The sequence below is a fragment of the Tenebrio molitor genome, chromosome 2, assembly GCF_963966145.1.
Source record: "Tenebrio molitor chromosome 2, icTenMoli1.1, whole genome shotgun sequence".
Taxonomy (NCBI): Eukaryota; Metazoa; Arthropoda; class Insecta; order Coleoptera; family Tenebrionidae; genus Tenebrio; species Tenebrio molitor.
The window spans coordinates 19,831,630-19,847,524 of NC_091047.1; the positions used below are offsets into that span (position 1 = coordinate 19,831,630).

Here is a 15,895-nt window from a genome sequence, read left to right on the forward strand (position 1 = left end):
TATGGAGGATAAGAAGGATATTATTTTTCAACGGCCGCGCCGAGATAATTGCTTAAAAATGTGAAAGGCAAAAGTGCTCCCCGAAAATAACACTTTGACAGCGTTGGTGATTTTCACAATTTAACATGTTTAAGCGGAAATGTATCCACATCTTGCGAGAATTATTCTTTGCTTGTAAAAATTTTCTTTTTCTTCTTTACCTGCAGTAATATTATATCTTCTGCAAAAACAATAGACAAACCGAAATTAAAAATAAAAATTTTATACTCGTATCTGCCAGTTTAATTTATAATAAAAATATATTTTCAACTAGACGTGTAAATTGAACACTGAATTCAAAACACGTTTTCGTTTTATTTGTCGTTCAGATCAAATATAAAACAAAGTGAGAACGTTCTATTTTATGAAATTGTCAAAATTTTATTATAACTGGTTTACAATACATATAAAACATATATAAAGAAGAGTCACGAAGAATATGAAGTTATTAAATTATATAGTATGTATGTATATTTTGGCTTAACCCATAAATTGCTTTAATATTTAAAAATTCGATAACATTTTTACGATTCAATTTTATTTCTCTATATTTGTTTACGAAGATGAAGATAATTGAAAAATACTGCAAGCTTTTGGGATTGCCACAGTGGAAAAGAGACATGGCGACAGCAAGATGGAGCAACTGTCCGTACAGTCAGAGTTGCTGAAATAGATGATGATGTAATAAGTTCGCAAAAGTAATTTCATTTCACATCATCAGGTTTGATAGAGCCAGACTCTTCTTACCAAGAAAAAATGTATTTTCCTTATAAAGGATACGGTGACTTACAGGCCACTGTATATGTATCTGTACATATCTAATTCTTAATTACTCGACTACAGAAAGAGAAGGAATTATGTGTTCGGGTGTAATGTATGTTTCTTTGTATGTTTGTGCACTCCTGTAACCTTAAATGCTGAAGAGATTTCGACGGGACTATCACTGGTAAATAGCTGACTTATCCAGAAATGACACGGGATATACAACATCAAGCTATCTTATCAGGATACTGGTTAAAAAAAGTAGAGAAAGTTGCAAGTACATTTTCTCGCATAGAACATGAAGATATCTAGTGATTAGTTGATTTTCTTAAATTGATGTTAAATATTTTTTATTCATATAAGTAGTAAAATTTAAATACAGTTGGGAACGAATCAAACTGTAAAAATCAAGCAATAAATAATAATATTTTCTTTTCTTGTATCTTACATCGAGTAAACTAACAATAAAATTCATTCTTCATGAGAAGCTGCACACGAATGAACTGGACAATTGTCCTTTAGAAACCTTTTGAAACATTTTTACTACTTACAACTTTACTTCCAATAACTTGGACTAGATTCCCAGCACTTTCCTAATGTTTGCTTTCTTTTTACGTCGCAGAACAAAGCATCCGCGCCTCGCCTCCTGCTCTTTTAATTTTTTCCAAATCGTTCCGGCGTGGTTGTTACCCTGACAATAAGGAAGAAATGGGAGTGAATGGCAATAACAGGGGTGACTGTTCCGTATAACGGACTGGTAATTAAACGTCGACATGTGCCGGGCGTTACAGTAGTAGCAATAGACCCCATCCGGACTCCGGACTACGATTATATCGATATTAGATTTCCATTTGACAATTAGGCTTGCTTAAACCCCATTAGGCTCTACATTGCTTGTACGCCATTCAATTGGCGCCATTTATTTAAACGAATAGCCCTCCAAGCCGTGTTTCACGTAATAATCGAGGCGCAACACTTGTACTCTTCTGACAGAATCGCACACACGTACGCCCCTTTAATAATAGGCAATTGATAACGGAGCTGACAATGTGAGGAAAAAGGACGAAACGCATTATTGAAAAATTTAACGTTCGTCGAGTTTAGTCAACTGAACTGCAGCGTTCCAGAAGCTATTGATCTCGTGGGCAGATAGAGGACGTTACTGTAAATCAGAAAAGCTATCGTCATTGCACTTGTGCACCAGAGATAAGTAGACTTGGGTGAACCGGTGACCATTATGAAAAAATTGGGAAAATGCGAGATTTACGACATAGTTTTCCCAGTTCGTGAGCTTATAAACACTGATATTAAAGGGACAAAGTGATTTTGTAGAAGGGGTTTCGCCGCGAATACCCTTTTGGGTGCTATTTACCCAAGGTGATGTTGACTCGTTGCCAAAAAAAAAAATTACACTAACATATGTGCACATGATTGTGATTCTGTCATTTTGTATCAACAAATATGAATCAAAATTTGTGTTTTCTCCCAAGAGATATCGAAAAATTGGAAAATTTATAATATCATGAAAAACAACATGTTTTTAAACAATAAATCATTTTTTTAACAGGTCGTCGTCTTCTGTGGTAACCACTCTTTCAACAATAAAATCATTAATTAAACTAAACTGGATGCTTACATCGTTTCATCGTTTTTCATTTATTTTTATGAAGAATAATAGTTATAGAAAAACTATCGTAAATAGCAAATAAATAATAATAAATGATATGTTTTCATTGTTAAAAATCGAAAATGATTCGAAATTATTTCTAATTGACATCAGAAATTTCTCTATGGTATCTATACAAAGTGATCAAAAAGAAAATAAATCAGAGCAGGCGTTGCAAATTATCGGTCACGTCGTAGCGGAATCATATGCAAATAAGCGTTCAATGCATGGGCGTAGACAATTTGTGATCTCAAACGCTACTTCATAATAAATTATACCTAATGAATTTTAGACGTTGAAATTATAATTGTGCATTTTATTATTATTACCTGATAATAGACAAAATTTATAAAACAAACAAGAGCAACATTTTACGTTCGTAAGAATCGGTAATTTACCAGCTTTATTGTCAAACGCGACGGCACTGGTCAACAGATTTTTCGGTGAAATGACAAACAAACGTCAGTTTTATAGCAACGGTATCCATGTTAACCTTGAAAATAGTTTTCGATTTCGCCAAAGTTAACGGACGTTCCCTGTAATTGTAAGCAACAATTATCCCAGAATAAGTGGCAAAATGAGTTTTACCATTGAAGGTAAACATTAATTATTAATTAATACATAATATATTTTTCGATAGGTAGGCAACCAATAAAACGACTGGGTAAAGCAAGTATACATATGGGTACGATTAAGTTAAGAGAGACGTTTCGATAAAACAAAAAATGAGGTGGCACTCTTGATTTGTTTTCTTGTTGATCACTCTGTACTTCTACAATGTTGGCTTTATTTCTTTTTTTATCATCCTTAAATGTTTCAGCATAAAAACACATTCTGCAATTTACCTAGAAATTTGTTTATTTTCTCTATATCACATCACTCATTACAGTTTGATCTGTTTACATGATTGGCTATAAAATTTCATAAATCTTTGTCTAGAAGGTTTTAGTTGTTGTATGTATATTTAATACCTATACAGGTTTATAAATTATCCGATTTTCGACATTTCCCACTAACTCAATAAAATACAATAAAATATAATATAATAACTAAAACTAACTAACTAAATAAGACAATAATTCAAAACAATAACAAATTAGCAGCTTTCCAAATACAATTATCCCTCCCCACATATTGTCCCTCTTCTCCACTCAACCTTCTTCATCCATTCGATCCCTCTTCCGTCCTCATTCAACATTTCTTCTCTACTTTCCTCTCTCTCTCTCAATTCTACGCATTCATTCAACATATGTTCTATCGTCTCCTTTTTTTCTCCACACATCCTGCACACTCTAATCCTATCCTCATTCCAATATTTATTCTCTCTCTCCTCATTTCCACACCTAAATCTTGCTATTATCACTCTCTCCTTTCTACTCTCTCTTCCTAGGTACTTTGGTAGTTCTTCCGTTATTATTTTTTCATACTTCCCATTGTACCTAGATTCCCTAATTCTCGTTCTTCTTTCCTGCACTTGCACATCTCTGTCTCTCTGCACCAATTCATCTGTCATTGCTCTGCCTCCCTCTCGCATTCTTTCTATCTCCGCTCCTGCATACCCATTTCTTTCGAAATATGCCTCCCTTTCTTTCCATACCCCTTTTCCTATTTCTTTCCTTTTTTCTTTCAGACACTCTTGCAAAATTCTACACTCTCCTCTCTCTATCAACCTCTCCTCAAATCTTATTGCTCTCTTTCCTGCTTCTATTCTTATTCCATCCCTTTTTGTTTCCTCCATCACTATATAGCCCGGTGTCTCTCTATCTACTCCTAGCACCCATTTCAAATATTTTCCTTGCACCCCTTCCAACCCTTCTTGCTCTCTCCATCCCCATATTTCCGCTCCATACATCATCACGCTTTTCACCAGACTATCAAACATCATTATTCTCCTTCTAAAGTCATGTCCAAATTTTCTCTCTCCATCCCCCATACCGCTCCTATTATCTTATTCGCTTTTTTCACTAACTCTCTCACATGTGCTGCTGCTGTGTTTCTTTCATTCATCACATAACCTAAATACTTAAATTCTTTCACTTCTTCAATTTTATCCTTTTCCCATCTCCACTCATTTATTTTTCTCCTACCACCCCCCTTTCTAAACACCATCATCTTGGATTTCTCTACATTCACCGTCAACTTTTTCGTCCTCATATATTTCTCCATGTTTCCCAACATTTCTTTCATACCTTTCTCCTCTCTCGCTAGCACCACCAAATCATCCGCGTATGCCAAAGACCACACTTTTTCTTTGCCCACCACCCGCCTGCCCGTCTGGTAACGCACCCCGCTCATTCATTTCCTTCATCAGTCTTTCTTCCACAATCATCGCGTATACCTTATATGCCGTATTAAGGAGCGTGATCCCCCTGTAATTGCTGGCTGTATCCTTTTCTCCTTTCTTATATATGGGGCATATTATCCCCTCCTTCCACTCCTGGGGGAAGCCCTCTCCCTTCCACACTCCATTCATTATCTCTAACAACCTATCAACTTCCCTTTCAGTTCCATATATCCACGATTCGTTCTGTATACCGTCCCTCCCCGGTGCCTTTTTCCTTTTCAGTTTTCTTAGTTGTTGCTCTAATTCTTCTCTTGTTATCTCTTCTATTTCTCCCACTCTGTGTTGTCTCTTTTCCTTTTCTTGTCTGTTTTCCTCACCCCCCAACAACTCACTGAAGTACTTTCTTCATTCCTCCATAGTAATTCTATCACTCACTATTTCTCCTTTTTTCTTTCTTTCCCTATTTATGTATCTCCACACCTCTTCTTCCGTCTTTATACCTTTCATCTTCATTTCTTCTTCCATCCGTTTCTTTTCCTTCTTCTCTTTGCATACTAATTTGTACCTCTTGCGTGCTCTCTTGTACTCTTCCTTCGTTGCTTTTTCTTTTTTCCAATTTCTTAGTTTCTTTCTTGCTGCTTGCTTCCCTTCCCTGCATTCTTTATCCCACCACTCGTTTTTCCACAGCCCCATCTTCTCTCTTATCTCTATCTCTTTTTTTTCTGTTGCATTTTTTACGTTCTCGCTCAGCTCCCTCACTTTTTCGTTTATTTCTCCTTCTTCGTATTTTGCCTCCCTAAGTCTTGCTCTATACTTTTCTTTTCCTTCTTCCGTCCAAATATTCTTCACAATTTTTCTTTTAACATCCTTCATACTTCTCTCTTTCTCTCTTCCTTTTGTCCTCACTTCCAATGGCATATGATCCGACTCCACTCTTTCTCCCACCTTAAATTCTTCTATTTTATCCCATGCTTCTTCATTCACCATAACATTATCAATAACTGTCTCCCCTCTCGATCCAATATACGTGTACTCCCCTTTCTCGTCTCCTATGCAGTTTCCATTAAGTACGTCCCATCCTCTTTCTTCTACTAAGCTAACCAGTTCTCTCCCTTCTGCGTTTTCTATTCCATCTTTTGTTGGTCTTCTTTCTATTGTTGCTTGTTGTTCTTCCATCCGCCTTCCTTTTCCCCCAATTCTTGCATTAAAATCCCCCCCAATCACCAGAGTTCCTTCTTCCTGCTCTTTTACTCGCTCTTCTATTATTCTCTTCGTTTCTTTCATACTTCTGCTGTATATTGTTACAATTCTCCATTTTCTCTGTTTTCTTTTTACCGTTCTTTCCATAAACCCTCTTTCTTCTTTTACTCCAGATCCGTTTTCTTCTTCCAGTCCCTTTTTCACACCCATTATTATCCCACCTTTCGCTCTCCCTTTCTTGCTTTCCCTCTCTGCATATTGACACTTCCACTCAAACTCTCTCGGCATTCTCTTTTCCAATCTTTCCCAGCCTTTTTCTTCCACCCACGTTTCTACTAATCCCACTACGTCAAATTCTCCCAAATACTTCCAAAACTCATTCTCTTTATTTTTTATTCCCGCTACATTCCAGAATACTATTCTTATTTGCTCGTTTTCTCCTTTATTCCTCTCCATGTTCGTTTTCCCTTTTCTGCCCTGTCGTCTTTTTCTTACGCTCTTATTCAAAAATTTGCTGTATGTAACTTCCCGTTTTCTTCATCCCACCTAAAACCTTTTCCCTCTATCCATATCTTTTTATAACCCACTTTCACCCGCAGTCCTTTTTCTCGCTCTTCTTTGGCTAGCGTTCTTAATTTCTTCTGTGTGTCTCTCTCCTTTTTTGTCATATCATCTTCTATGTACACTCTCTTTCCTTTTTTTTCTCTTAGTTTCCTTTTATTTTCCATAACTTTCCGTTTTTCCCCCCAGCTCTCAAGTTCTGCCACAATCATTTTTCCTCCATTTATTTTATACATCTCTTTCACCCTTACTTCAACCTCTAATTCTGCCTTCATCCATTTTTCCAGTTTCTTCTCGTTCTCACATTCCTCTTCATCCAGTCCCGTTACGACAATATTCTTTTTTCTCACTCTTTTTTCCTGCTCTTCCATTTTCTCCTCCAATTTTGTCATTTTTTCTTTTAATTCCATCTTTTCTCTTTCCCATTTTTCTTCCTTTTCACGCATCATACTTTTCAGTTGTTCCAATTCCCGGCTCATCTTCCGATTCTCTTCCTTTACCTCCCCTACATCCTCCATAATTTTTTCCAACATATTTTTCATTTCCTTATCCATTGCCTTTTTAACAGGTGATCTTTCCACTTTTTTACTTTTCCGAAATGGGTTAATCCTCTCTTCTGATTCTCGTCCTTCTTCTCTTTTCCTTTTGTGATCTTCGTCTCTCTCGCTTTCACTATCACTTTTTTTCATTCTACCTCGTTTTTACTTGCCGCTTATCGTATCGCGCGCCGTAAAACAGGTCCGCTCGCTTCGACTGCTCGAATCGGACTCTAGAAGGTTTTAGTTTAAGGTTTGCATTAGGTTAAGCAATATATGAAATTCCACTTGAGGGAAAATCACCAATGTTGTTAGTTCACGTTCAAAAAGAAAAAGAAAAGTTTCTTCTTAAAACGTCAGACGTAACAAATTTAAACGGTTTATAATGGGATTATAATATACTTTAGTTTGTAATTCTAGGAAAGGTACTTTCTAGAGAGAAAATATGGTGCTACAATTATTAATAGTAGGTAGATTATGTTATTAGGAGTAAAAATGAAGTTTTATGTGCTGAGGCTGGCAGCAAGTACATAAAACCATTTTTGCTCCAAATAACATATACTCCTACCTACTATTTTTCTTCAAAGTTTCATAACAAATAATTTAAGAAATGTTAAGAAACCAGGAATTATTTTAAAGTAGAAGATTGGGTAGACTGATAAATTAATGTCGTTTTGGGAAGCGTTACTGTGATTATGACAACGCTGTGAACAAAATCCGATTTTTTAAAATAATTAATCGTCTGTAAATCCGTTTTAATTTGGATAGATTTTGTAAGTATGTTTTGCAATTACATATGTACAAGTTTCTTGATTAAATCTTATTTATTTACTTTAGCTTCCAATATGTCACATTCAGAAACGAATTTGTCAAAATTTGAGTTAGGAACGATTTAGTTAGTTTACTTTATCTGCCGCTCGTCAGGTAATCAGATGCCATGGCAATGAAGTGACACTTGAGCATTATCAATCCAGCAATATAATGTCATATTTTACTGACGTTGGAACAAAAACGAAACATTTTCAACGCAATAAATAATTATAGAAATATTTACTAGATATGATTAATTTGACTTCATCACAAAAAAAAATCTCACTGCATCTCCACAACACGACAATTCTAGATATGGATGACGAAATGCTTCGATGCCCTTAGAAAAAATTCTTTTGTTTGTTCCCCCCATCTCCCCTTGTTTTGTCATCCGGAAAATGAGTACCATGAAGGTTTTCTTTTAATAAAGAGTGATTATTATTCACATCACATACTTTGGAAGTTAATTTAGCATAATAATACCATATTGCACTCTGTCAAATCCTTTCCACTCCATTACTGACAATGTTGACTCTGCATCATAATAATCAACTTATATTTCATACACCGGAACAAATCTTTCAAAAAATTCATCTAGGTTCCTTGTTAATGATAAGTAAATACATTTCTGACCACGTTTTTTAATTTGTAATGATGATCACACGATTCCCTAAAATTTTAAACTCAAGACTAGTTTTTAACCATCTGTTATGAAGGTGGTGATTCGTCTAATATTTCACTCACTTCCCTATGGATTCTGGCTACCGCGAGCTTTTTCAACAGATATTTTATTATTCACAGGAACTCGAGTTTATCCATTTTTAAAAATAACTACCATGACCGTCTATTTATTTAAAGGCAAAAGGCGGAATTGTTCAGTCATGGAAAAAGAAAATTTGCAATTTCTAGAAATATTTTTCTAGCGAGGGCCAATAAAATATCATTAATATGACAGCACATGTTAAGTGTGTCGTCATACATTGTTAGTTGATATAAACATACATAATGAAGAGGAACTTGTGCATAGATGTGAATTTGTTTTAGCAATGCGGAAACAACTTTTACATCTCCATTGGCAACTTCTCTTCTGAAGAAAAGTTATAAGTTACATTTCGTTGTAGAATGTCATATTGCAATAGTAATAACTATTATTTCCATTGTTGCATTTTAATAACAACTATTTATGTAAATATCATACCGGTAATAGATATTAGACTATCAGTTCCTTATGAATTCTTTTCTACACTATACTCGCTGAAAAGCCTTAACGTCTCCCGCGAAGAACTATCTTATGACACAAATCAATTTTTCATCTGTTACAGTCGTTCTAGGAACTAAACAAGACTCTTCACCCACTTTAAAATCCCTTCAATTCGTGATGATATGAAGGTGTCTGATTTTTCTTGACTTCGCTCAAATCCTCGCGAAAGAATTTTATTAACCCTTGGATTTCGCTTATTTCATTTTCAAAAAGACAAACTTAACTAAACAACTGAACTAAACGCAAAAAGAGACTACAAGCAAATTACAGAAGCTCTGCCAACAAAAGATCATGGTTGATAGACAGTCTTACATTTGTGAGTCAGCGTCATGGGTATTAAATGATTAATGAACCTTAACATCATTACCATCACTTGATAATTAATTTTATTTGATTAACACATAACCTCACTTTTATCATCAAATTAACGTAAGTTCATTCTTAATTTGAAGTAAAACTATCGTATCCTATTAACAAAACACAGAAAATTAGTTCTAAAAAAGGTATTTGCAAAAGAAATTATTCACACGGGTGCTGAATACAAGACGTTTCATATTTACAGTTTGACAAGAATGACGTGACCGCCGATATTTTTGAACAGTCGTTACTTTTAATCCAAATATGTTCGATGGACGCAATCCGTTGGTAACGTGTGAGAATAAAGCACGTGTTAAAAGAACCGGAATATGATAACAATGCGAAGATAATATTTGCGGGAAACCCTTAAAGGCCTAAGGCTATTGCCCATTAAGCCGGTAAGTTGCAACGCCAGACGCTTCGCAAGATGCCGTGTTGAGCTCATGACAGATATGTGATTAACTTAATAAAAATGTACAAGTAAAGTACTTTTATAAATTCCCCGGGGAGTCCCTTAATTGGGTAATATCCCCCGAGGACCCTCACATTTTTTCAGGGAGCTTACAAGCAACGTGAAAAATTTCAATGTTCCCTGGCTCGGTGAAGTAGTAAAAATTCTTTATTAAAATTGTTATAGTTAGGAAAACATCAGGTTCGCCGAGATCGATGTAGTCAATGTCTGCGCCATCCCGCCCTTGATCTCCGAAGGGAAACATTCTTAAGCCGGCTGATTTGCATTGTTATTAACTACTACACTGATTTACGTCCCCATTTCCGAGAGAAATTACCACATTCGACCCTTGCATTACGACTTTTTATTATCCGTCCTGCCAATATCTAAATTTTAATCATCCCGTCCTGCTCCTGGAAATTAATATATGCCCGTGCCTGTTTAATTTTATTTTTGTCATATTTACCAAATACACAAACACACGTTTCCGTCGCAATAACCGCAAGTTTTATTTATACTGTAAAACCGTAAATTATTTTTATGCCCTATATTTCCTTGAATTATTACGGCAGCACACCACATTGCTGTACGGCTCCACACGGGGAGTGCATATCAATGTCTCTTTTCCTTCTCTCGGTAAGAAAATAAGCAAGAGCCCAGCCAGAGCCCAAATTCTCATTAATGACCGGCCCAACCAAAATAATCAACCTCCGCCTGTGCTAATATTGACAGGTCCACCATTAATTTATTACCGACTTTAATTTAGTACCAAAAATCAAAATGTAAACAGCGGCCCCGGCGAAATCTTCATTCCACGCAGGCAAACACTGGCGTATGTACATTTTTTATTAAATAGAAAATGTAACCCTTTGCAGTCATTAATGTCGGATGGAAGCGCAGATTCATTTGCCAGCACTGGATATTCGAAACAATGTCGACTTGTTTTGGTGGACTTTTTACTTTAAAATCTGGAAACATGATAACGAACGGATGCGGCAAACAGAAAATGTATTATCTGCAATTAGTCGCAATGTCATACATAATATTATACTCGTGTTCTTATTTTTTAAAAATGCTGCAGTTACGTCGACATGTTTCAATCCGAACAGACATTTTTTCATCGAAACGGGCACGACTTAACGCCGACGTTAATCAACAATTTTTATTTTATACGTTTATGACTGTGGGGGACACCTGAAAATATAAAAATATTACGCGCTTGGAAAATTGGCTGGCAACCCGAAATGGCTCCCAAAATTACGAAATAGTACCAGAATCGTCAAACAAAATGTTTTGCAAAGATACTTTATGCATGAGTTACATGCATATTTATTTAGAGTAAGAGTTAGGAAGGCAAAGCTTTCGTTCACGCGAAAGCTCCGCTTTGTGGACCATTCAAGTGAACGAAAGCGGCCTTACTCTCGAGTGCCGTATTTGATTTTCTTCGATGCTTCCTTAGAAAATAAGTCTATTACATCGTATTCAAAATTTTAAATAAAGATAAATCACATTATTTGACGGATATGGAAAAAAATAAAATACAATATAAACAAGGTTCTGTAGCGTCAATAAAGTGGTTGTGTGTACGTTGTAGAAATGGATGATGAACACTTATATGTATGTTCCTGATTATGTCTTGGAAGAGGTAACAAATGTAACATACAGATTCTTTTGTTAAAATCGATTTTCGATTATGCGTAAATAAAAACCAGTGGGTGAAACACAGTGAGCGAAAAACGATGAGCCATAGTGAAGTGAACGAAAAAGAAACCTTCTCCCATTGGTAACTGGATACAGAGTCCAATTTACACATGAAATCGTTAAATAAACTACTATTATACGACTATCTGCATTTCGAAAAACAATCAACATCAAAACATAAATCTAAAATTTGACTTTTGTAAAGCCAAGAAGGCTTTTTACTTTTTTTCATTATTACTATAAAATACACTGAAAATTATAAAATATAACATACTTTGTTTATTTTTAACATTTTTGATTAATTAGTTTTCTCCATTTCAAGAGAATGTTCTTTTTATGGTTTCTTCAACAAGCTAAATAAAACAGTTATAAAATGTAAGTATTTTTACTACGGTCATAAGTAGCTGGAATTAATTAACTATTCTAATACAGAATAATGGAACAACTCAAGTGTATACTCGTGTTTCGGCAACAACGAACTACTAACGTAGTTTGTTTATTGTTTGAAGATAATTTAATTACTTGGTTTTACCAAGGAAACTAAGGAGAAGAACGATGAATTGTAGAACAGTTGGAGAAATTCCTGAACTTCCACTTTAAAAGAATAAAGAATTTAGCACATTTCAAAGAGTTCCGCTTCTAAAATCTTTCTGAAAATGGTTGACCAAATACGGTATATCAAAAATTGCAATAGTTTTTCTACGACTGTCTACAATTAGAAAAACAATCATTATCCAAACACAAATTAAAAATTTGTCGTTCGTAAAATCAAAAAGGTTTTTTACTTTCTTTCATTATTACCATAAACAGATGTTTATGTTCAAGCTGTGGAAAATCGGGCCTTTGTATATCTCCACAGAAACGGTTAAAGTGGCTTTTTTTTCTGAGCGGAGTAGAAATACACTAGCCAAAAATGAATAGGGAATTCCACAATTTTTCATGGAAAGCAAAATAATTGCCCCAATCCTCCCACGTACTCTTAAACACTGGATAAATTTAAAATGTTACAGGTGCTTGAAACATTACATTCAATGTGTATATTAATATATTTCTAACACATTTCATTACAAATTTTAATCTGTACTTATAAAAAATTCAAAAATGGAAAAATTCCCTATTCATTTTTGCCTAGTTTACTTCAAGTCCTGGGAGTAGAATTGCCCACAATAAGCGGCTCGATCGAGTTCAATGTAATTTCATTTGAAGCATTTGTCTGGATTTATTTATCAATTACAATTATCAATTACACGAATATTTAATAATTAAATTATCCCTATTAAAAAAAGCCTCTAAAAAGCGAAATAACGAAATTATTACCCAATATTTAACCGGTTCCACTGTGGTGTAAGACGAGTCGCCCGTTGTGGGCGTGTCCATGATGTCAGATCAGATATCAAATGTCAAAAATAGCGGAAGATGACCCTTCAATTTTTGTTATATTTAGCGAATATCTGAAGTATGTTCGATGTCGTTGAAAACGAAATGCATTGCACGGCTTCAGAATTGCCGCAGATCGCGGCAAACTGTATATTGCTCCTGGCGACGTACGAGTAGGTAAAATTTCTGACTTCCCTAGAAGAAGGATTATCAATTATTAGGTTAGGTATATAGATAGTAGGTGTGATTATTAATTGTAAAGCGTTGCTCACGGGAATTGTTTACAATGGCGTTGTTCCAAAAATAACAACATAACTTCATAATGTTTTTAAATATGTCTGTTTATATATTTTTAGCAAAAAATAAAAATAAATTTATTTAGAAAATGCATGTTTAAAAAGTATAACAGAACAATTGCAATTAACAGAAAATATAAATCAAGTGGCGCTTGCGTGTCTCTTCCGTGGTTTGTTCTGGAATAGGGGGCGCGACAAACGAAAATCTAACGCAATGATCTGCTCAAGATAAATACAGGAAATATATGTTCTTATAACACGTGTAAAACGCATAAAGAATGCGCCCAAAAAGTCTTATCAGCGTTCATATCGACTAGATGTCATGTTATGTGTTTTTATTCGCCATATTTTTATTTTATAGGGATGGGTTCAAATAGGGCATTTCCGGCCAACTCTCTGGGGGAATTTAAGGTACTTCCGTAAAAGCGGTCTCTGTGTGTCATCTCGGTTGGACGTCCCCAAGACGGCTTTCTGTTCTGCCAGCTTGAACTGCATTAATGCGAATTTTGGATATTTTTAGCCGTTTTATTTTTCTCGTGTTAGAAGCTTTCAAAACTGGCTTATTCGTGATTGAACGCACACAAAGACTCCACGTGATAATAGAGAAATATTCCTTTTCACATTGTGGATAATTAAGTTTGTAATTTATTTTTACTTGAGAGCCTTTCCGAAACTTTAAAGCATATTCTGTAATTCAGCATCCGTTCTGGTCGCTGAAGCGCCTCCGGCTCTCCTCCAGTCCGACAATACTTTTTTTATGAAAACTCTTGATAGGTTCTCGTGGGACGATAATGCGTTATATTAAAACTGAAAAAATTCTTCTCGACGTCGAAAAATTTGATTTTCCAACCGTTGTAGCCTTACCAATGAAATTCCCAAAAGGGATACCGTCACTGATGTTCGATTTAGTCGCCCCACGATAGAATCCAATAAAAACTTCTCCGATACATCGTTCAAATTGACGCGTCGATGCATAACCAAAAGAGACATCTGTATCGTGAATTCTTAATAGTCTGATAAATGGGCCACGGACTTGGACAAGATTGATCGTAGATGCAAGGCATCAAGGTTAATAAGAAAATTCCATTATAATAGCATCAATCTCTTGTCACACCTTCGTTTAACAAGCTTAAGAACAAACAAGACGCCGAACGGAGTGTGCACAGGAAGGTTCAAGAGTTGTTAGCTACAATGACATTACCAGAGCTTAGTTGAGTCTGATCGAAGTTCAACAAAATGGAATCAACACACTCGTGACACGAAAACTCCTTTTCCAATTAAAAATTATCTTCCAACCTTATTATCGATCAAGCTAAATCCTGAATCCTAAATCACTGAGTGGGAGTTTTATACAACCAAACGCTCTGGATCTTAACAGGTGTCCCTCAACACTCTAAGATCTAAGACAATGACGAGGTCGATTTATACTCAGTCTCAACAATCTTTGATCCCGGCTGTGATTAATGTTATTTCAATTTTAGCCAAAGGTTCTTCTTCCTACCTTTTCTTAAAATCAACTCAAACCGTTCTAATAATATCGTACGTATAAATATTTTGTGGAATTCAAGTTCGATGTGTTATTAAATTCAACACCAAAATTTTTAATTTCAATTGACTCTTCTTTACGATGCGGCGTTGCTAAGCAATGCTTGCTATAGAAATTCTACGACTTCCTCTTTTTCATTACTACTCCATCAGAAAGGGATGCAATATGCAACGGTGTGTACTAAAACGTAAGTTGACAAACACTCTAACTACTAGAGAAAACTCCATCAAAATATGCTTAGTAGTTTCCTAGTTATAAAACGACAAAGGATATATACATACAAAATTTACGTTAAAACTTTTTGATTTCGGTCATTCACATACACATCACGAAAATCCTAGAAAATTCTAGACATCAGAAAAGGCAGACAATACTTCAAAAAAACCTTCTCTCTATCTGGTGGTACACTAGTTCAATTCGAGGTTTAGGCAGTTGGCGTGTCGGGAATGATTGTTGCCAATTGAAGAGGCAATAAATTGTTCATAAAGATTCCAACGTGTTTCCCGTCTAATATATAGCGCCCTACATCATGTATTACTTTGTTTTGTGGAGGAAACTTATTCGCCAAGTTGGAATGAAGTCTAGGGGAAAGAGTTAGAGCCCCTATAAATATTTCACTTGTCAAGTCCAGCAGTACGACATTTTACCTCTACTGCTAAACCGGTGTGCAATATCGCTTATCCGGGATGTAGGTGTGCACGTTCATACGACATGCAGCAAGGTAGACCCCCACAACCCTCTCTCTCCGCCATACTTTACGCGCTATTAAATTAAATTTATACTTTCGACTAATATTAAAGTCTGTATTTTAGAGTGTGCCCTCGCCATATTTTCGCTTTAGCTCGTGTCCTTCGTAATGCTCGCGTTGTGAAATTAGTTTAAATTCGAAATACATTCGGTGCCCGTTTTCCTTGTAAATATCGCACAAACGACGTTATAAAAAGGAACAAGGCCGGAGGCCAGGCCATATCAGTATTCCAGTGAATAAGGAATAAGAGACAAATCTAAAAGAAACATTAACATAAATACATATTCCGATTTATTCTAA

General features: G+C 35.5%; 1 protein-coding gene across 4 annotated transcripts in view; it reads right to left on the reverse strand.

Annotated features, from left to right (window-relative positions):
- The window catches only part of LOC138124486 (protein turtle homolog B-like), a 272,071-nt gene that overhangs the window by 207,686 nt on the left and 48,490 nt on the right, over positions 1-15,895 (reverse strand). The gene's annotated exons all lie outside the window — the stretch shown is intronic.